This window comes from Giraffa tippelskirchi, chromosome 4 (genome assembly GCF_054371585.1).
Source record: "Giraffa tippelskirchi isolate mGirTip1 chromosome 4, T2T-mGirTip1v1.2.pri, whole genome shotgun sequence".
NCBI lineage: Eukaryota > Metazoa > Chordata > Mammalia > Artiodactyla > Giraffidae > Giraffa > Giraffa tippelskirchi.
Genome location: NC_137278.1, coordinates 179,513,938 through 179,536,834, shown reverse-complemented (window position 1 = coordinate 179,536,834; position 22,897 = coordinate 179,513,938). Strand labels below are relative to the sequence as shown.

General features: G+C 39.9%; 1 long non-coding RNA gene across 1 annotated transcript in view; it reads right to left on the bottom strand.

Moving 5' to 3' along the window:
- LOC145503683 (uncharacterized) overlaps positions 1-22,897 on the bottom strand; it is a 403,694-nt gene that overhangs the window by 287,527 nt on the left and 93,270 nt on the right. Inside the window, exon 3 of the long non-coding RNA XR_014051656.1 lies at positions 7,291-7,466. This is a non-coding gene — a long non-coding RNA (uncharacterized LOC145503683). The remainder of the gene's footprint in view (positions 1-7,290; positions 7,467-22,897) is intronic.

Here is a 22,897-nt window from a genome sequence, read left to right as displayed (position 1 = left end):
TTTCATTCACCATCAAAGTTATTACCAGACCTTTGCCCTGGACTTCACCCTGCAGAAGCCCTGTCAGATCTTTCTCTCACCTACTGGATCCAAAATAAAGCTTTGTAGCCAAAACATTCAGTGACAGATGGCTCATTTCATTGCTGTAATGCTACCCTTTGGGTCTCTTGAGGGGATGATTTCAGGAATACAAAGCAGTGCAAATACTGGAGTGAACGTATAACAGAATCTAACACAAGCATTGTTTCTCCAGTCACTGAAGGAATCAAGACCTTCCCTCCTAAATTCTTTACATCAAACAACAAAGCACAGTCCTCTCTCTCCAAATTGTTATTAGTGCATAATCTGAGGCATGGGTCCAACCCCCCTCAGACCCTACCAGCTTGGTGATTTTGCCAGCTACTTTATTTCCTCGTAACTAAAATGGGCATCATAAGAACATTTACCATTAAGACTTAACTAAGTGCCCAGCCTAAGTTAACTTAGCTTAGATTCAGTTTAAGCCCAAGCACTCAGAAATGATAACTGTTCATATTTTCATTCCAGGATTTGATTAACTTGGTTTTTTCAGAAAGGAACAATGCATAAGAGAACATAAAGCAAGCTGCATAACAAAGGGAAACTACCAAAGGAAATGATCTTTGGTTAAAATTCCTAATTCAGATAGGACTTACACAAAGTTAGATGAAAGCCAGTATTTTATCATGCTATTATGGGATCGGGGCAGCTTCTCACTGAAACAGGCCTTAAGAAGCAATTACTTATTTTTTCCCGAGTTGAGATCGCTAAAGCTAAGGGAGATTGTGACTTACTCCTAGTTAAGTTCTCCTGATAAAATTTTCACATTATTCATCAGAATTGCTTCTAAATTTCATTTTTCGTTTGCTTCTCTTTTTGAGAAAACATATGGATTTTTTTTCTACCACATGCACTTACAAAGTTATAATTCATGAAGATCCTGCAATTTGTTTTGCTTTTCCTAATTTGGCATAGCCTAATCTTTTCTCAAGAGGCCTGCATGTGTGCTGCTGTTTTCCAGTTTGTCTTGGCATCACTGCTTTACCTTTTGGCACCAACTTTAATATAGTTTTATCACCATTATCTGAACAGTACCGCCGCATCTGCATATGCTTCACAACTGCCCTCCTCTGCTCCATCCTCTGCCTGGCTCAGCCTCCGGTTACATTACCCACCCATCTGTTCCTAAAGAATGAGGGAGTGATGCTGCTTCACTTGGCGTTTGAGAATCCTGACCTTCTTTATGGGTTAGTCGCTGTATATCATTGGGTTCCTAACTTCCTTTCTTCAAAATTCTTTTCTGGGGGCTTCCCTGGTGGTCCAATGGCTAAGACTCAGCACTCCCAATGCAGGGGGCCTAGGTTTAATCCCTGTTTAGGGAACTAGATCCCACGGACCACAACTAAGAGGTCACATACCGCAACTAAGAACCCATACAGCCGAATAAATAAATAAATATAAAATTGATTAAAAAAAATTCTTTCCCAACTGAAAACCACATGAAATTAACCAGGTTCTGAGAAATGCTGGACTGGATGAAAAACAAGTTGGAATCAAGATTGCCGGGAGAAATATCAATAACCTCAGATATGCAGATGACATCACCCTTATGGCAGAAAGTGAAGAAGAACTAAACAGCCTCTTGATGAAAGTGAGAGAGGAGAGTGAAGAAGCTGGCTTGAAACTCAACATTCAGAAAACTAAGATCATGGCATCCAGTTCCATCACTTCATGGCAGATGGATGGGGTAACAGTGGAAACAGTGGCTGACTTTATTTTGGGAGGCTCCAAAATCACTGCAGATGGTGACTGCAGCCACGAAATTAAAAGACGCTTACTCCTTGGAAGAAAAGTTGTCAGCAACCTAGACAGCATATTAAAGAGCAGAGACATTAGTCAACAAAGGTCTGTCTAGTCAAAGCTATGGTTTTTCCAGTAGTCATGTACAAATGTAAGAGTTGGACTATAAAGAAAGCTGAGTGCCGAAGAATCGATGCTTCTGAACTGTGGTGCTGGAGAAGACTCTTGAGAGTTTCTTGAACAGCAAGGAGATCCAACCAGTCCATCCAAAAGGAAATCAGTCCTGAATATTCATTGGAAAAACTGATGCTGAAGCTGAAACTCCAATACTTTGGCTGCCTGATGCGAAGAACTGACTCATCTGAAAAGACCCCGATGCTTGGAAAGATTGAAGGCAGGAGGAGAAGGGGATGACAGAGGATGAGAAGGTTGGATGGCATCACCGCCTCAATGGACATGAGTCTGAGTAAACTCCGAGAGTTGGTGATGGACAGGGAGGCCTGCCATGCTGCAGTCCATGGTGTCACAAAGAGTTGGACATGACTGAGCGACTGAACTGAACTGATGGTTTCTAGAATACCTTCAATGAGCTTTTGCTCTTACTATGATTAATTTAGGCTGAATGTCTTTTAATCTCTGGGTGCCAGAATCTTTATATACATTACTTTTAATTTGACAATAATTATAAGTGTTAATAAGTGCTGTTATCCTCACCTTATCGTTATGGGGATTTAAGTAATTCCCCAAGAGCCAATAGTAGCAGTAAATAGCTGCCTTTCCTACCAAGCCAAGATGCCCAAAAGGGACCTTTGAAGGACAGTTTTTCTCAAATATTTGTATGTATGAAAGTTATCCGGCATGTTTATTAAACGTGTGTACCACAGAGTCCATCCCCCAAATTCCAGGCTCGCTCAGCCAGATTTCTGATTCGGGGGTGGACCGAGGCTCTGCCTTTCAACAGGCTCTCTGTGAGACAGATGCGGGCGATCAGCACAGCACACCCAGCTCAGGAGAGATGTGGCCTGGCTCTGCCTTCCCAGGTATGCACCAACTCCAGATCAAGCACCCCTTAAAAGCCATAAATTAAAGAAGTACTGAGATTCACGTTTCTAAGAAAACTTAAGCTATGTGGGGTTTTCCAGAATTCAGATTTTATTGGGAGGCAGAATTCTAGCCTGGGCATCAACAGAACTGTTTCTTTGGTCTCTTTCCTTTGCTGACTTCTTGTATGTCACTGAATCAAATAACTTACCCTCATTGTGTCTCATTCTTGTCCTCTGCAGATGGAATGTGAAAGCAGATGTCCACTACTCATCACAGAGGACCACTAAAGAGGAAAACTGTGACCATGGCAGAAGCATGAAAAGCTCCAGGCACAGACTGTGGTGTAAGTCCGCAAGATAAATGACCCCGTTACAAGAAGTCGAGTGAAGTCGCTCAGTCGTTTCCAACTATTTGCGACCCCATGGACTGTAGCCTACCAGGCTCCTCCGTCCATGGGATTTTCCAGGCAAAAGTACTGGAGTGGGTTGCCATTTCCTTCTCCAGGAGATCTTCCCTACCCAGGGGTTGAACCCGGGTCTCCCGCATTGTAGACAGACACTTTACCGTCTGAGCCACCAGGGAAGTCATTACAAGAAGGGCATGTTGATTTTATCATGGTTACCATTGACTTTGCAAAACAACCATTTGGTTGGCATCTGTGAGACTGGTGTGTAGAGGCTTGTAATGCACAGGTTTTGTGTGCTTAGAAAAGTTATGTTTTAGCCTGTATAGCTCATTTTCTTCATCTGTGAAATCAGAGTAAAAGTATTATCAACCTCATGAAGTGTTGAGTTCAGTCACTCCATGCTTCACATAAATGAGGTTTGACAAACTGCTCAGCCCAGATATTTTTATTCTCAAGAGCTTGGCTTCAAACTGTGGAAAATTCTGAAAGAGATGGGAATACCAGACCATCTGACCTGTCTCTTGAGAAACCTGTATGCAGGTCAGGAAGCAATAGTTAGAACTGGACATGGAACAACAGACTGGTTCGAAATAGGAAAAGGAGTACATCAAGGCTGTATATTGTCACACTGCTTATTTAACTTATATGCAGAGTACATCATGAGAAACGCTGGGCTGTATCAAGCACAAGCTGGAATCAAGATTGCTGGGAGAAATATCAATAATCTCAGATAGGTGGATGACACCACCCTTATGGCAGAAAGTGAAGAGGAACTAAAGAGCCTCTTGATGAAAGTGAAAGAGGAGAGTGAAAAAGTTGGCTTAAAGCTCAACGTTCAGAAAACTAAGATCATGGCGTCTGGTCCCATCACTTCATGGGAAATAGATGGGGAAACAGTGTCAGACTTTATTTTTTTGGGCTCCAGAATCACTGCTGATGGTGATTGCAGCCATGAAATTAAAAGACGCTTACTCCTTGGAAGGAAGGTTATGGCCAACCTAGATAGCATATTTAAAAGCAGAGACATTACTTTGCCAACAAAAGTCCGTCTAGTCAAGGCTACGGTTTTTCCAGTGGTCATGTATGGATGTGAGAGTTGGATGGTGAAGAAAGCTGAGCGCCGAAGAATTGATGCTTTTGAACTGTGGTGTTGGAGAAGACTCTTGAGAGTCCCTTGGACTGCAAGGAGATCCAATCAATCCATCCTAAAGGAGATCAATCCTGGGTGTTCATTGGAAGGTCTGATGTTGAGGCTGAAACTCCAATACTTTGGCCACCTCATGCGAAGGGTTCACTCATTGGAAAAGACCCTAATGCTGGGTAGGATTGGGGGCGGGAGGAGAAGGGGGCGACAGAGGATGAGATGGTTGGATGGCATCACTGACTCGATGGACATGAGTTTTGGTGGACTCTGGGAGTTGGTGATGGACAGGGAGGCCTGGCGTGCTGCAATTCATGGGGTCGCAAAGAGTCAGACACGACTGAGTGACTGAACTGAACTGAACTGGCTTCAAACTATTGATAATATCAGCATATTCATTCTCAAGTCCCTGCTGTATGCTATGCGATACAAGGTCTTACAGAAAACAAGTAGCTAAGATACTCTTACATGATACCTAAAGCAACTGACTTGGGGGATTTTCACAATGTATTTTTACGGGGAAAAGCTCCTTAATTGAAACAAAAGTGTCTATAATATGACCCTAGATTTTAAGAACATCAAAGCAATGACTGATATGTATAATTAACCTAAGTTGTTTTGGAGAGATAATAAAGAAATGATAAGAGAAGAAGGAAGATATGGAAAAAACACAAGTAAATAATAAAAGTTTTAAAAAATATAGAGATGATTTAAAAAAAGGGTAAGTGATAGGACCTTATTTAAATAAATTTGCATCTATATGTGTATATGTGCATGTGTGTGTGTGTGAACTGCATAAAAACATAGTCACAAATACTATCAGTGGCTATCTCAAGGCATTGAAATGCAAGAAAAAAATGCTCTTTAGTGATCTTTTTCAGTATTGCAATACTGTTTCTTTTAATGACAAAAGTTATTTATAACTGCAAACATGGGGCTGTGTCAAGATATTTATTAGTGCATATGATTTATTGTTTTATTTTGCTTTTTTCAAATTGCCCCTAACAGGAAGGAATTACTTTGAAATGAGAAAATTATATTTTTTAAAGGAGTGTTCTTAGTAATAATAAAATGCAGTGGAACAAAGATATTCTCAATAGAAACCAAAGTTGCTTCAGTTACCCAAATAAAGCAGGCTGCACAATGAACTTGCTTTGCCAGAAGAAACTCAGTTACTTAATTCTCCTTTCTTTCTTTTCCTCTATAAATGTTTTCAATGAAGTACATCTTGGATTTGTCATATGAATCTAGGTTTGTTTTTTTTTTAATTTTATTGTATGGTTTTACTTATGTTTTCCCAACTTACTATTCTTTTTTATGGCTCATCATGTCCAAAACTGAACTCATCATTTTCTTCTGCCTCAGCTGACTTCTCTTCTTGTCTCTGTATCGAGTGCCAACCCTGGATCTTCCCTGTAGTTCATAGGTCCTCTGCAGTCAATGAGTCAGTCATTTCTATAGACACTACCTCCTGATATCAGATCCTATCACATCGCTTGCCCTTAGCCATTGTCCTCACTGATCCTGCCTAAATTGAAACAGTTAGCTTTAAATCAGTTCCTGGTCTCCACTTTGAAATTGTGATCAAGCAGGAGAATGTCTAAATTTCTCTACATGGTACCTAAAGAAAAGTAGACACTGTCCGCCTATCTTCACTTCTTTCCAGAAAACCATCTTCCCAAAACATGCTGCTTTGGGGACTGTGGGTCACAGTGCTCTCACTCCCCATGATGTCACAAGCCAGGTGACAGCTTCACCCCTCTAAACTCAATGCCTGGTTCAGAGAGAGGCATCTGATAAGCACAGAGCCATCCATTCTGTCCCAGAACTCTTCTGCTAGAGTGAGAAGAAAAACTCTCTCCTGCTTTTTGGTGGGTCACAGATTAATTTAGCAAACTCCTCTGAAGACTTATTTTCTTGAAACTTTCTAGGAGGTCATGTTCAAATAGTGTAGACAAAGTGTAAGTCATTTCTTTTGGTTGTCCTACAAACAGGCATATATTTTCAAACAGTTTGGGAACCAATTCCAATTTTATAAAGGGTACCAGGTTAGTAGTGATTTATGATGATTTTTACTTTATTTTTAGTGTGGTGATTCCAAAAAAGGGAAGCTATTAATTCTAATTTCTAATTTCAGCTGGGCTATAAATGTCTTCATTTTTTCACACTCCACGTTGTAGGGTCGCCCTAGTAATTGTTTATTTTTGTTCTAACTTTTTATTGATAGATAACATGCATTAAAAGTACACAAAGTGCATACCTCAATAAATTTTTAAAACTGAAAACAACTTTGTAACTGTATATTTTATGCACATAGATAAAATTTAATGTGTCTAAGGTCAGGACCATGTTCTCATTTTTCTCAACTGCCAACTCAAATCTCATGTGCAGAAGTAATGCCCAATGTTGATGTCACTGTCCTTCACCTATCAGACAAAGATTTTATACTTGAAAGTCACCAGGTAGAAAGGCTACTCCAGCATGCATTTAACAATGCTTATATCAATATGGAACAATTCTCCAGTGCTTTGGGGTACTATTATCTCAGTTTTGTAGAACCAGGACACTGGTGGACAGAGGCTTAAAAAGTGACTGAGATCAAATAGTAAGTGGAAGAGAGCAGGACCACAAAACAAAGCTCAATTTCCCCAAAATTATTTAAATCATCTAATTCCTCCACTAGGATGATTACCGTTTTCACTGAGACTGAGCAAAAACTTAACAATTTTTCTTAAGACCAAGATAAAGAATCCACTTTCCTTTAGTAAATGTTAGCAGTGATTCAACCTTGGAGGAGGAAAACAGTTGAGGGAACTCGAATAGCATTTAAAATCCTTCAAAGAAGATACGCAAGAGCATGTGTTAGAAATTACAGACTTACTTTTCATTTGTGAGCATCTTCCTACATTCCTGACTACATCCAGATCCCTCTGCAGCACAAACTTCTTTTCTATTGTTGTTGGTATGGAATCTCAGAGATCCTTAACTTGGGAGCTCTTCCTGATTGGTGAGATGGTGCTTCTGAGTGGACAGCCTGCTTCTCATCTCTCTAAATGCCTGACATTTAATTACAGAAGGATGGATGTGAAAGATCTTCCTTGAGGCCACTGAGAAAATCCCAGCCAAAAAGCCTACAAACTCCCATTTACTCCAATTGCTTAAGGTAAAGAAATTCTTCAGATTCCTTGGATATGTTAAAAAAAAAATCCAAGACTATTTACTTTGATATATAGTTTGAAAAGCTATAGACACTGCTAAGACATCTATGGGAGACATATTTATGTTCTGATTCTGATTTGATTGTGACTATTTCTGTTAAAAAATAAAAAGCAAACAGTAACCTTTAGGGATTTAGTACCTGCTTTTCTTTGATTACATTTTTATTCAATATAGTTAAGACGAAGACAAAAATCTGGTGAGACTTTAAATACAAATGAAGTGAAGAAAATAACATACACACTAATTTGCTGTCTCTGCCATAGAATATTCTAAAGAGTACAGTGGAATCAATCTATCTTGAGTCTGAACTAGTACAGACTATACACGAACACTGAGTATATTATAGATCTATAGACAAGGGAGATAAGATAGAATAAAAGAATGATTTTGAAGTTCCCTTTTAACTAAAGTTAATGCATCATTGTAACTTTAAAAGCAAAAATAAATCTAAGCAATTTGCCATCTTTCTAAAGTAACTTTTTCATGAGTAACAATTGCAGTTGTAAAAGACTATGATATACAATTTGTATTAGGGAGAAACATGGTCTTAACCTTTAAGAAATTATCTCTTGCTCTTTCTATGCCAAAACAACTCTCTTAATAAATGTCTTTTAAATCAAGTGGTAGCAACCACAGAAACTATGCCTGCCTGCATTTGCTTTATGAACTTGATCTGGAGAACAATGACGGTATAATTCCATTACCCTGTAAATCATCACTTTCTTCACTGATCTCCTCTCATTTTCAAATATTGGTGGGATCTAGCTAGCTGAGAAAGGTCCTGGAGGCATCACCTTCACCCCTGCCTGCCCCAACTCTTTGAATCCTGCATCCTCATGACTTCATGATACTCCAAACCTCCTCTTGCTAGAATCACAAGATCATACTGATCGGTTTCTATGCAGTTACAAGCAAGAGGTGTCTTAAAATGCAGTTTATCCTCCCTCCTTCACTGTTGGTGGGAAGATAAGTTGGTACAACCACTATGGATAACACTATGGAGGTTCCTTAAGAAACAAAAAATAGAGCTACCACATGATCCAGCAACCCCATTCCTGGGCAATATCCAGGAAAAACCATGCTTCTACAGGACACATGCATGCCAGTGTTCACTGTAGCACTGTTTACGGTAGCCAAGACATGGAAGCAACCTAAATGTCCATCAACAGATACATGGATAAAGAAGATGTGGTACAAATTATAATGGACTACTGCTGCTGCTAAGTCGCTTCAGTCGTGTCCGACTCTGTGTGGCCCCATAGATGGAAGCCCACCAGGCTCCGCCGTCCCTGGGATTCTCCAGGCAAGAACACTACCCAGCCATTAAAAAGAGTAAAACAATGACATTTGCAACAACATAGATGAACATGGAGATTATCATACTAAGTGAAATAAGTCAGACAGAGAAAGACAAATATCATATGATATCACTTAATGTAGCTAAAAAACAATGATACAAATGAACTTGTTTACAAAACAGGAATAGACTCACAGACTTAGAGAATGAACTTGTGGTTGCTAGGGATGAAGTGTGGGCAGGAGGGATAGATTGAGAGTTTGGGATTGACATGTACACACTGCTATTTTCAAAACAATCAACAAGGACTTGCCATATAGCACAGGGAACTCTGTTCAACATTCTGTGATAACCTAAATGGGAAAAGAATTTGAAAAAGAAGAGATACATGTATATGTACAACTGAATCATTTTGCTGTACACTTGAAACTAACACAACATTGCTAATCAACTATCATTTCAGCTCAGTTCAGTTCAGTCACTCAGTCATGTCCGACTCTTTGCGACCCCATGAACCGCAGCACACCAGGCCTCCCTGTCCATCACCAACTCCCGGAGTCCACCCAAACCCATGTTCATTGAGTCGGTGATGCCATCCAACCATCTCATCCTCTGTCTTCCCCTTCTCCTCCTGCCCTCAATCTTTTCCACCATCAGGGTCTTTTCAAATGAGTCAGCTCTTCACATCAGGTGGCCAAACTTTTGGAGTTTCAGCTTCAACATCAGTACTACCAATGAACACCCAGGACTGATCTCCTTTAGGATAGACTGATTGGATCTCCTTGCTGTCCAAGGGAATCTCAAGAGTCTTCTCCAACACCACACCTCAAAAGCATCAATTCTGCGGTGCTCAGCTTTCTTCACAGTCCAACTCTCACATCCCTACATGACTACTGGAAAAACCATAGCCTTGACTAAACAGACCTTTGTTAGCAAGGTAATGTCTCTGCTTTTTAATATGCTGTCTAGGTTGCTGATAACTTTTCTTCCAAGGAGTAAGCATCTTTTAATTTCATGGCTGCAAGCACCATCTGCAGTGATTTTGGAGCCTCCAAAAGTAAAGTCAGCCACTGTTTCCACGGTTTTCCCATCTATTTGCCATGAAGTGATGGGACTGGATGCCATGATCTTAGTTTTCTGAACGTTGAGCTTTAAGCCAACTTTTTCCCTCTCCTCTTTCACTTTCATCAAGAGGCTTTTTAGTTTCTCTTCACTTTCTGCCATAAGGGTGGTGTCATCTGCATATCTGAGGTTATTGATATTTCCCCCAGCAATCTTGATTCCAGCTTGTGCTTGATCCAGCCCAGCGTTTCTCATGATGTACTCTGGATATAAGTTAAATAAGCAGGGTGACAATATACAGCCTTGACATACTTACTCCTTTCCCGATTTGGAGCCAGTCTGTTGTCCCATGTCCAGTTCTAACTGTTGCTTCCTGACCTGCATACAGGTTTCCCAAGAGGCAGGTCAGGAGGTCTGGTATTCCCATCTCTTTCAGAATCTTCCACAGTTTATTGTGATCCACACAGTCAAAGGCTTTGGCATAGTCAATAAAGCAGAAATAGATGTTTTTATGGAACTCGTTTGCTTTTTCAATGATCCAGCAGATGTTGGCAATTTGATCTCTGGTTCCTCTGCCTTTTTGAAAACCAGCTTGAACATCTGGAAGTCCATGGTTCATGTATTGCTGAAGCCTGGCTTGGAGAATTTTGAGCATTACTTTACTAGTGTGTGAGATGGGTGCAATTGTGTGGTAGTTTGAGCATTCTTTGGCATTGCCTTTCTTTGGGACTGGAATGAAAACTGACCTTTCCAAGTCCTGTGGCCACTGCTGAGTTTTCCAAATTTGCTGGCATATTGAGTGCAGCACTTTCACAGAATCATCTTTCAGGATTTGAAATAGCTCAACTGGAATTCCATCACTTCCACTAGCTTTGTTCGTCGTGATGCTTTCTAAGGCAAACTTGACTTCACATTCCAGGGTGTCTGGCTCTAGGTGAGTGATCACACCATCGTGATTATCTGGGTTGTGAAGATTTTTTTTGTACAGTTCTTCTGTCTATTCTTGCCGCCTCTTCTTAATATCTTCTGCTTCTGTTAGGTCCATACCATTTCTTTCCTTTAGTGAGCCCATCTTTGCATGAAGTGTTCCCTGGGTATCTCTAATTTTCTTGAAGAGATCTCTAGTCTTTCCCATTCTATTATTTTCCTCTATTTCTTTGCACTGATCACTGAGGAAGACTTTCTTTTCTCCCCTTGCTATTCTTTGGAACTCTGCATTCAAATGGGTATATCTTTCCTTTTCTCCTTTGCTTTTCGCTTGTCTTCTTTTCACAGCTATTTGTAAGGCCTCCTCAGAGAGCCATTTTACTTTTTTGCATTTCTTTTTCTTGGGGATGATCTTGATCCCTGACTCCTGTACAATGTCACGAACCTCCGTCCATAGTTCATCAGGCATTCTGTCTATCAGATCTAGTCCTTAAATCTATTTCTCACTTCCACTGTATAATCATAAGGGATTTGATTTAGGTCATACATGAATGGTCTAGTGGTTTTCTCCACTTTCTTCAATTTCAGTCTGAATTTAGCAATAAAGAGTTCATGATCTGATCCACAGTCAGCTCCCAAGCTTGTTTTTGCTGACTGTATAGAGCTTCTCCATCTTTGGCTGCAAAGAATATAATCAATCTGATTTCGGTGTTGGCCATCTAGTGATGTCCATGTGTAGAGTCTTCTCTTGTGTTGTTGGAAGAGGGTGTTTGCTATGACCAGTGCGTTCTCTTGGCAAAACTCTATTAGGACTGTACAGTCCATGGAATTCTCCAGGCCAGAATACTGGAGTGGGTAGCCTTTCCCTTCTCCAGGGTATCTTCCCAACTGAGGGATCCAACCCAGGTCTCCTGCATTGTGGGCAGATTCTTTACCAGCTGAGCCACAAGGGAAGCCCAGTGGTGGTTTAAGCTATAATAATTTTTTGGATTTATAAGCATTTCATAAGCAGACAGTCTCAGAACTGGGTTAGTGAGTAAAAAATATAACCTGGGATTCATCTCATTCCATCTTTGTGTTCTGACCATGCTTAGCTGTCAGCTCTTTATTGTCATACTGGTTGCTTATTATCAGGAGGGCTGCCACAGATTTAAGATTGGATGCAGGGAAGGAGAATTGTTAACTAGCTCTGCACTCACATATGCACTTACGCATATGCAGTGGTCCCCATCTTTTTAGGCATAAGGGGCTGGTTTCATGGAAGACAATTTTTCAATGGATTGTGGGGGCAGGGGATGGTTCAGACGGTAATGCGAGCTATGAGGAGCAGAAGATGACACTTCACACTCGCCTGCCACTTACCTTCTGCCATGCAGCCCTGTTCCTAACAGGCCATAGACCAGGGGCTGGGGATCCCTGCTTAAGAGGATTCAAATGTTCTCTCTCTTAAGATGTCCACAGACTTCCCCTTAACAGAGGAAGTAACTGGCTCTTTCAGCATCCATAGTTAGAGGTCACAGAATCTCTTTTGGGTTAGCCCACTAACCCAAATATTGGGTTAGCAATCAGCAGTCTCTGTTACCCTGATGAAAAGCATCTATCAGAAACCAACAACAAATGTCACAACATGGTGAGGCACATGAAGGATCCTAATTAAAGCTCAGAACATGAAAAGTCAGCTTGTTCACAGCTATGTTCAACGTTTTTACAGACATCCTAGCCAATGGTCATAAGCCAAGACAGACAAAGACAGTCAATTAAAAATTTTAGATTTAAAACGGAATAAAATTAAAATTCAGTTCTTTAGTATCACTAGCAATATTCCAAGTGCCCAGTGACCTCATGTAGCTAGTGGCTACCATATTTGGACTATGCAGAGAACATTTCCATCATCTTCTAAAGTTTGATTTGACATTGCTGCAGTTTAGAGGGAACGTTGTCAGTACTCATCAACCTTTTAAAATGTGATTAGTTGAAAGTACAACTGTACTGCTGACAATAATCTATTCAGTCAAAATATACAAATGCACAAAACTGTATGTATATACAAAATTGCAATATGATGAGCAGTACTCCAAAACTGGAAGTGATACAAGCATCTATCAACAGAGGGGGAATTGAATACATTGTCGTACATTCAAATTACAACATATTATGCAGATATTTGAATGAATGATACAGATCTATATACAGTCACAAGGAAGGATGCTTGGCATATATTGTTGAGTGAATCAAGCAAGTTATGCACATACACTATGATTCCATTTTAAGTATATTATTTGTAAATTTGTACAAAATTGCATACATATATTTGCACATGTTTCAGGCCCAGAAGGAAGTGAGTGAGATGCCTACAGCACAAAACTCTCTGTATCTATGTAAATTATACATCCTAGATGCCTCACTTGCCTACCCTAGTCCTGGCCCTGATATGTTCTCATGTATATAGAAAAGTCTTTGAGAATAATCACATATGGATAAAGAAGTTTTTTCATCTTAACCTGTTTCACTTCTATGTTATTTTTTTAAAACAAGGATGTGACCTGAAGTCAGCTGTTTATTGAAGCCTCTACCTAAGGGAACAGTGGACCTGACAACAGCAGTAAACAATCTGCTCTAACCTGGAGCCCCGTACAGACTGTATGTGCCTGTGCAGTCACTAAGTCATGTCTGACGCTTTGCAACCCCATGGAATGTAGCACACCAGGCTCCTCTGTCCTCCACTATTTCCTGGAGTTTGCTCAAAACTCCAGGTTTGTTCACGTTCATTGAGTCAGTGATGCTATCTAACCATCTCATCCTCTGCCACACCCTTCTCCTTTTGCCTTCAGACTAGCAACATGCTAATATCTGACTTGGTTTTCTTGATGAGTTTCACATAATTTCTGAAGATTTTCATTTGACCCCTTAAACAGAGGAAATGCTACCAGCATTTTAGTATATAAATAATCATATTTGGTTCTACTTGTATTGTTTCATATTATATTCTCAATGTTTATTAGTAATATCTCTTCCAGATCACAGTTTCTGTATAATTACCATGTAATCAGCTGAGCAAAATTTTAATGACTTTCTAACAACATGGAATGTGGTCAATCATTTGCCAAATTGTTACAGTTGCTCAAGTCACTGGTTTATGAACCAACAATGCTGTTAATCATGGAGTTTCCAACACGGATTGGGTGACTTCAGCCTTTTTCACTCAACGTCTTTCTATATGTTCTTCTGATCAGTGTCCATATCTCTGCTGTTTTTTCAGTTTTTGAACTTTCAATGATTATTTCAATGAGACTGGATAACCTTATTTTTTTCAGGAGAGCTTACTTGCTATATAACCTGTTACCTTTTGTAATGAAAGCTAACAATAGCTAACAATAGGCTTTGCTTTGTTTTAGTATGTGTACTTTTCACAAAAGATAGATGAGTAGGAAGTGTGCCTGGTGTTGATACTAATAATGACTTGACACAATCCTCTTGCTATTTATATATTATCGTCATGTGATGTGAAATATTTCCACTGTGTTCTGTTGCTTTTTTCAAAGATGGGATGAGTAGTTCCTTTTCTGTTTTGAAACCTTTCAAATCTTCCCATAAAAAGTCCAACCCATAATTCCACATTCAGATTCACAATTATAAATTAGTTAGTGACTAAAATAATTTTTAAAACATACTTCAAAGTACCAATCATCTGGGTTTTATTGTTCCCAAGTGTAATTTTTAAAAACAAATTCAGGGTCCTCAAACTCTCTGCCAGGCCAGCATGCCATGGCAGTCAATCTGCGGAAGAGTGAAGACTATCTAAGTCTGCCATCTGTTTGGGCTCCATGAGCCCCACTTTTCCCCAATGACTAGATCAACTTTGGTGATGGGAAAATACTGATAGTTGCTTAGGAATTAAAGTTAATTTATAATTAAGTGTAATTTTAACCAAAGTTTGACTTCAATAGGGTTAGCATTTATTATTTCTTTAAAGAGTAAACAAACTAAATATTTTAACATTACATAAAGTGACTCATGTTTTTGGATGCATACCTGTTTGTAAATTTTATCTACATTTCCTAGTTGAAGGAAGAGTGCAGTCACTTTTAAGGAAAAGGAGTTAACTGAGTTTTACATAGTAGACACATTCTATTTCACTCCTAAAGTTCCTTTTGGCCAGATTAGATTGCATGAGAATAGTATTGACTTGGTTCCTAATAGTCAAAGTTGCCCTTGAAAGACAGAAATCTTTTAAGATCATACTCTGGCCACTGGATGCGAAGAGCCCACTCATTGGAAAACACCCTGATGATGGGAAAGATTGAGGGCAGGAAGAGAAGGGGACAACAGAGGATGAGATGATTGGATGGCATCACTGACTCAATAGACTGAGTTCAAACAAACTCAGGGAGATAGTGGAGGAGAGGGAAGCTTGGTGTGCAGCAATTCATGGGGTCACACAAATAGTCAGACAGGACTGAGCAACTGAACAACAACTCCTTCAGCAACACAGTGTTCATTTATATTTTTATAATCACAGGGAAGCACTTGTCAATAATCTTTATTGAATATTTTAGATGTTTCCTTCTGGACCTCAGTTTTCTTGCAAATTTAAAAATTAGAAAGTTGAAAGAAGTAATCACGATAGTCCTAACATTCTATAAACCTATCTAAAACTTGAAATGGTCTAGTAAAATATATTCTTGCTTTGTGTGCTATTTGATGTGCATAGATTTTTTCCTTTTAAAATTTCTGCCTGGTTATTACATTTCTCTGGCACTATTAAAATAGCTACTTACTGTTACCACTATCTGAATTAGGTGTATTAATAAGATTGCTTATTTGTAAGGAACAGAACATAGTATTATTTTGTTTAAGCAAAAGCAAAGATGATGATTCACATATCTGGGATATTCAAGGGTTTTGGGTAGAGTAAGATTCAAGTGTTCAAACATCTTTAGATATTGACCTCTCTCCACATCTAAGCTCTTCTCTGTTTTTGGATCAATTTTCTTTGTTCTTTGTTTTGCATTTATTTCATGTGTAACATTAACAATGATTATTAGTTTCACTCATCACTGAACTCAGCATCTCTACTCTTGCAAAAGTGTGTTCTTTCCTGTCAGCTCCTGAAGCCCTGAGAGGGACTCTAACTGTCCTGAGTTGGGTCACATAGTCAACAGGAACCATGCTCAGTGGTCAAGAGGATTTGTATTCTCACTGACCAGATCTGAATCATGTACCTCATCCCTGATGGCAAATATATTGTTGTTGTTGTTGTTCAGGGTCCAATTCTTCATGACCCCATGGACTGCAGCACGTCAGGTTCCTCTGTCCTTCACCATCTCCCTGAGTCTGCTCATATTCAAGTCCACTGAGTTGGTGATTCCATCTAACCATCTCATCCTCTGCTGCCCACTTCTCCTTCTGCTTTCAATCTTTCTCAGCATCAAGGTCTTTTCCAATGAGTCGGCTCTTCGCATCAGGTGGCCAAAGTATTGGAACTTCAGCTTCAGCATCAGTCATTCCAATGAATATTCAGGGTTGATTTCCTTTAGGATCTCCTTGCTGTCCAGGAACATCCTCCAGCACCACAATTCAAAAGCATCACTTCTTCGGCACTCAGCCTTCTTTATGGTCCGACTCTCACATCTGTACAAATATATAGTCACCTGATTGAAACCATGTGGACTCAGAGTGGAGGGGTGACCCCCAAAAGGACAGGTGTGTTATATTTAAGGAGAAGTAATACTGAGCAAGCAAAACCACCAGGCGTCTACCGTGCTGACTCCTGATAGCATTCCATCAGCCTGAGTCTCTAAACAATACACTCTGCATTCAATCTATTTGTGCAGCTGTTAATGCAATTGAGTCCAAAATGTTTACTTTATGGCACTGACTTGATATTTTCCATAGTATAACACAATACATGCAGTGATGGAACAGTAAGAAAACAAGTAGAGAATTTAATATGATAATAAATAGACCAGCAAATGTTATTCTCTTGTTCACTTTCCAGGTTCTAAGATTTGAGGCCCAGTAAATTTTCTACTCATTCTCAACTTGCTTTATTACTAACCTTTTCAAAGGACAAAAACTATTTAATATTCGTGTTACGATATTCTCTTCAAGGATCTTCTTCCTGGAATCCACTGACAGCATCTGTGTGTGGGCTCAGTCACTCAGTCATGCCTGACTCTTTGCGACCCCATGTGTAGCCCACCAAGCTCCTCTGTCTATGGAATTATCCAGGCAAGAATAGTGGAGCAGATTGCCATAGCATCTACATACTTATAAAAAAACTTTACATTATCATCAACTAAAGAGCCTCGTATAAGGTCCAAGACTAAGCAGGTAGAGTCTAATGTGCTTTGCATTTCTTTACAAACTGATTTGGGGCAACTGGACCCTCTACGTAAATTTGCTTTTTTTTAAATATTTGAAATTGTCAATATGAAAAACAAACTTAGCACCTGATTCAAAGTCATATTTTCCTAGGCATTTTATTTGTATATAATTGATCATCCTTATGATTTACCCAAAATATTTGTACTATAAGTTCTCTCTCTTTAGAGAACTCTTCACCTAAGTGGGTCTCCTCAGACAAGATCTACTGCACTTGAGGTGAACTGTATCATTTCAGATGCAAATGAGGATAGACTGGCGTCTAATATGACTCACAGATCCAGTTATTCTGAGCCTCCAAGTAGTTTTGTGTTGATTAAGCAATACTGGATACCTTTATGCTGTTAGAGGACTAATTCACTAGGGTTGTCAGCATAAACAACAATTAACACTTTTTTCCCCTTCTTTTTCTAAAGAGCATAACACTGATTTCTCCTGGCAGTTAACAAGGTTCTGAGTGAATGACTTTTTGCTTCTTAGGATAAATTATGCAAAGGCATTTAATAAGTCAATGGTTCTGATTTGAAATATCTATAGTGTTAGATAGAAGTCAGTCACCTCCTTTTAAGGGAACTATAATACTTTTAGGGCAGCAATGATAACAGCCACCACTTGCTTTTAAATACATATTTTTAAAAAATATTTGGTTATAAAGACTGTAGGGAGACCTGATCTACTGATTATGGAGAAGCCTCCTGGGGTCTTCTAAAGAGAGAGATCCTAGCAGAAGTGTTCAGCTCCATTGCAAGAGGGAAAGTCTAAAGGTAATAGCCAGAAAGCAACCATGACCCTCTAGCCAGGGGGAACAGGAGGAAATGGTTGAGGGGGAGACTAAAGTACCATTGGACTTACTCTTTGAGCAAAATCACAGGCTGTGGGCAGCAGGGGAATGCTTTGATTTTTACCCTTTGGTGGGATTTTCCTAGATGCCACATATCCTGGGTGTGGTATCCAGGGTCAGGATGAGCAATCCACATAGTGAAGAGTAAGAAGGGGCAGAAGTGTTCCATGTTACAGGCTGGATAGACAGGATCTGACTCCAGCGGGCAGCAGCCCCAGAGTGTGATCTGGGAATCCATCCACAGTGAAAGGATGAAGCAGCAAATATTAACGTAATGCTTTTGAGATGGACAGAAGGGCCAGACCAACCTCAGCTCCAAGGATGGCTTTAAGACTCACTAGCTGGGTGATTAGGAAAGTTGCCTTACATTTCCATGCCCTTCTTTCCTCATCAAGAAAGCTGAGATATTAATAGTATCTATCAATATCTTGTAGCAGGATTGTGAGATCCTGGCCTATAACTGCTGGTAGGCAGATGGCTCAGACGGTAAAGAATCGGCCTGCAACGCAGGAGACCCAGATTTGATCCCTGGGTTGGGAAAATCCCCTGAAAAAGGGAATGGCTACCCACTCCAGTATTCTTGCCAAGGAAAGCAAGGACAGAGGAGCCTGGCGGGCTACAGTCCATGGAGTTGTAAAGAGTTAAGTATTCAGTCTAGAGTAGGAGTAGAACAGTGGCCCAGAGGACTGACTGTGAGGTTGGGAAAGCTGACTGACATTGGAGGGGAGGAGGAGAAGAAGGAAATGGAGTGTCCCTTTACTGGAGTGAGCCACTCTGTCACAGCCGTCAGGGACCAGGCATCCGTCCACACCCACTGGGCAGCCTGTTAGCCATCCTCCTAAAAATGGAATATGTGGTCGCAGTACCAGACACCACCGAACCGACTTCAAGAGTCCTTCAGCAAAATTTACCCATAGATTAAAACATAAAACAAGTAAGCTTTCTAGTTGGAAAATAATTTCCCTAAATCATCTGTTCTGTCTCTCTTTCACTAGGCAGAGTTCAATTCAAAGACCTCAAAATATATACCACGAGTTTAATTTCAAGTATTTATAAAGAAATTATCTTCACAACCTCTCTTGACAAATTATTTCAGTGGGTCACAATCTTTAGCTCAAAAAGATATTTTTAAAAAATCAGGTTGGTATATAGTGACCAGGGTGGGGTTCCCCAATGGCTCAGACAGTAAAGAATCTGCCTGGAGTGCAGGAAATCCGGGTTCAATCCATGGGTCGGGAAGATCCCCTGGAGAAAGGAATGACAACCCACTCCAGTATTCTTGCCTGGAGAATTCCATAGACAGAGGAGCCTGGCAGGCTACAGTCCAAAGTGTTGCAAAAAGTCAGACACGACTGAACACAGCACAAAAGTAGTGACCATTTCCAGTGGGTAATCATATTCTGTCTCTAATGATCTTATCCTTTCCAGTTCTATCTTTTCTGAAGAGTTTACTTCCAGATTAGTGTACTGAATCCTCAGTGGGAAAAAAAAATGTATAGTAATATGAGAATTTAAAGAGGTTCCATATAACACATATTTAGAGCATTCAGATTTGAAACTGTGGACATGAATTTGTTTCAACTTCCGACTACAGTTCAGACCTACTCTCGTAAAAGACAGTCTCCAGTACTTCCCTTCATAGCAGGCTTTGTTTCCTTGTCCTCGGTCCACTGCACATTAGACTCACCCTGAGAGCATGTTAAACATTCTGATGCTGAGGCCCCACCTTCAGAAATTCTGGGATGACAAGTCATTGCCATCTGTTTGTTTCCTAAAGTTCTCAGGTGATTCTAGCAGCGTTGAGAGCTACGGCTCTCTGTGGAATGATATATGCAAAGGCAGGAAGCACTTTTCTCTTTTTCTTTTGTTCTGAAGTTTCCCAACTTAGTCATTTTTTAAAAAGGTTATGATATGAACATGATCTCTTTAATTAAGATGACTGCATAATCAATCTGTCTTTTCATTTGAGTGATTTAGAGAGAAATGATACAGTAGCTCCTACAGTTACTATGAAACAGTCTCATAAATTGTATTTTTAAATTACTGAAACTATGTTTGCCAGCCAATGAACTTTTTTTTTTGCCATAAACCAAGCAGATAAGAATTTCTATAAAAGTAATTAACGAGCCTTTTCACCTTCCATAGAGATATGTCTTCTCTATTTCTAACAATATTACCACCAAGCTCCTAGGCATTCATGCCTGGAAGCTTGCATCTCTACTATGACGCCTTGTAGTGGGCAAAAAAAAAAAGGAGCTCTGTTTATTTTCAATTTATAAATAAAATATCCCATTTGGTGGTGGGGGTTTGGGATCACAATGACTTTCACCTGCAATCCTCTTTGTGAACCTCTGTCCCTGCTGTTTCTGGGGCTGTGTGGGGTCCTGCTGCTCCACACTGCTCCACGGCCCTTCATTTAATAAATATTCCTGAGGCACTTCATACGTGCCAAGCACTATTTAAGACTGTGGGCCTGTGGCAATAAGCAAGACAGGCCAGAAGAGCCAGTTCTCTTGTGATGATCACATTCCAGAAGGAGAAACAGAGAATAGAGAACAAATAACTAAGAAAATGATTAACCTATTTCCAGGGCAGGAGTAGAGACACAGATGTAGAGAATGGACCTGTGGACACGGCGGGGGGACAAGGTGGGGGATGAATTGGGAGATTGCGATTGATACATACATACCACCATGTGTAAAATAGATAGCTAATGGGTAGCTGCTGTATACACAAGGAGCTCACCTTGGTGCTCTGTGATGACCTAGAAGGGTGGGAAGAGGGTGGCGGGAAGTGGGAGGGAGATTCAAGAGGGAGGGGATATATGTATACATATATCTGATTCATTTCATTGTACAGCAGAGACTAACACAACATTGTAAAGCAATTATACTCTAATTAAAAAAGAAAGAAACAAAAATGTATTCTGTGTAGTACAGAGAATGCAACATATTGCAATCTCAGGTTCCATGGAACACACTTTGGGAAATTCTGGTCTACTATGTGCATCGAAGAAAAGTTTCCTGCTCCCTGGTTATCACACATTCTAAAATGATTGAGTTTTCTTCCAAGAAAACTTTCATTTCCTCTTATCAACAAACTCCTATAGAATTAGGTCTACTGATGGACATCTAGGTTGCTTCCACGTCCTGGCTATTGTAAACAGTGCTGCAATGAACACTGGGGTACACGTGTCTCTTTCAATTCTGGTTTCCTCGGTCTGTATGCCCAGTAGTGGGATTGCTGGGTCATATGGCAGTTCTATTTCCAGTTTTTTAAGGAATCTCCACACTGTTCTCCATAGTGGCTGTACTAGTTTGCATTCCCACCAACAGTGTAAGAGGGTTCCCTTTTCTCCACACCCTCTCCAGCATCAGCAGACGAATGGATAAGGAAGCTCTGGTACATATACACAATGGAATATTACTCAGCCATTAAAAAGAATACATTTGAATCAGTTCTATTGAGATGGGTGAAACTGGAGCCCATTATACAGAGTGAAGTAAGCCAGAAAGAAAAACACCAATACAGTATACTAATGCATATATATGGAATTTGAAAGATGGTAATGATAACCCTATATGCAAGACATAGTAAGAGACACAGATGCATAGAACAGTCTTATGGACTCTGAGGGAGAAGGTGAGGGTGGGACGGTCTGAGAGAATAGCATTGAAACATGTATATTATCATATGTGAAACAGAGCACCATTCCAGGTTCGATGCATGAGACAAATGCTCAGGGCTGGGGCAATGGGATGACCCAGAGGGATGGGATGGGGAGGGAGGTGGGAGGGGGGTTCAGGATGGGGAACATGTGTAAACCCATGGCTGATTCATGTCAATGTATGGCAAAAACCACCACAATATTGTAAAGTAATTAGCCCTCAACTTAAATAAATAAATTTATTAAAAATATATATATAAAAAATTAAAAAAAAATAAAACATAAAAAAAAAGAATTAGGTCTATCTTAGCAATTAGCAATTTCCAGAATTTCATCTATTGAAAGCTCATTCTAAGTATTTTGTCTTGAAAGTCAGTAGAGGAATGTTGAAAAGGGCATGGCCATAAAATTTCAAATGAATTTACTCTTGCCTTGGAACTCCTAATATGTTGATTTTTTTCCCTCTGGTTTCTTTGTCATTTTCTATTGGTCTTGACTTTAAATTCGTATTTAGTTCTTAGACTGACCAAAGATGAGATTTTCCAGCTCCTTACATTAACCTGGTTATTCTTTCTCTTAACTCAGCTCCTGAATTCAGTTTCCCCCAGGGACATTTTCACTTCACCTTTCTTAAGTTTTTTTGACAGGTCTGGTGTTTCCTCAGTATCAAAACTAAGCCAAAATATATGCCACTTTTTGCCAATGCAGGGGACATGGGTTCAATTCCTGTCCTGGAAAATTCCACACGATGCAGAGCAACTAAGTCTGTGTGCCACAACTGCTGAGCCCATGCTCCACAAGAGAAACCACTGCAATGCGAAGTCTGTGCCCCACAATGAAGGGCAGTCCCCACTTGCTGCAACTAGACAAAGCCCACACGCACCAATGAAGACCCAGTGCAGTCAAACATATACCAATTAATTTAAAAAATACATACGTATGCCACTTTCAACTCTTTTGGCATAGTGCTTATTCATTTATAACATTTAACAATTAACACTATCAATTAAACATTAACTGACCATACACTGTGTTCTTAGATCCACGTGATGCACAGGGCTTACAAAGATGAACAAGACACGGCTCCTCTT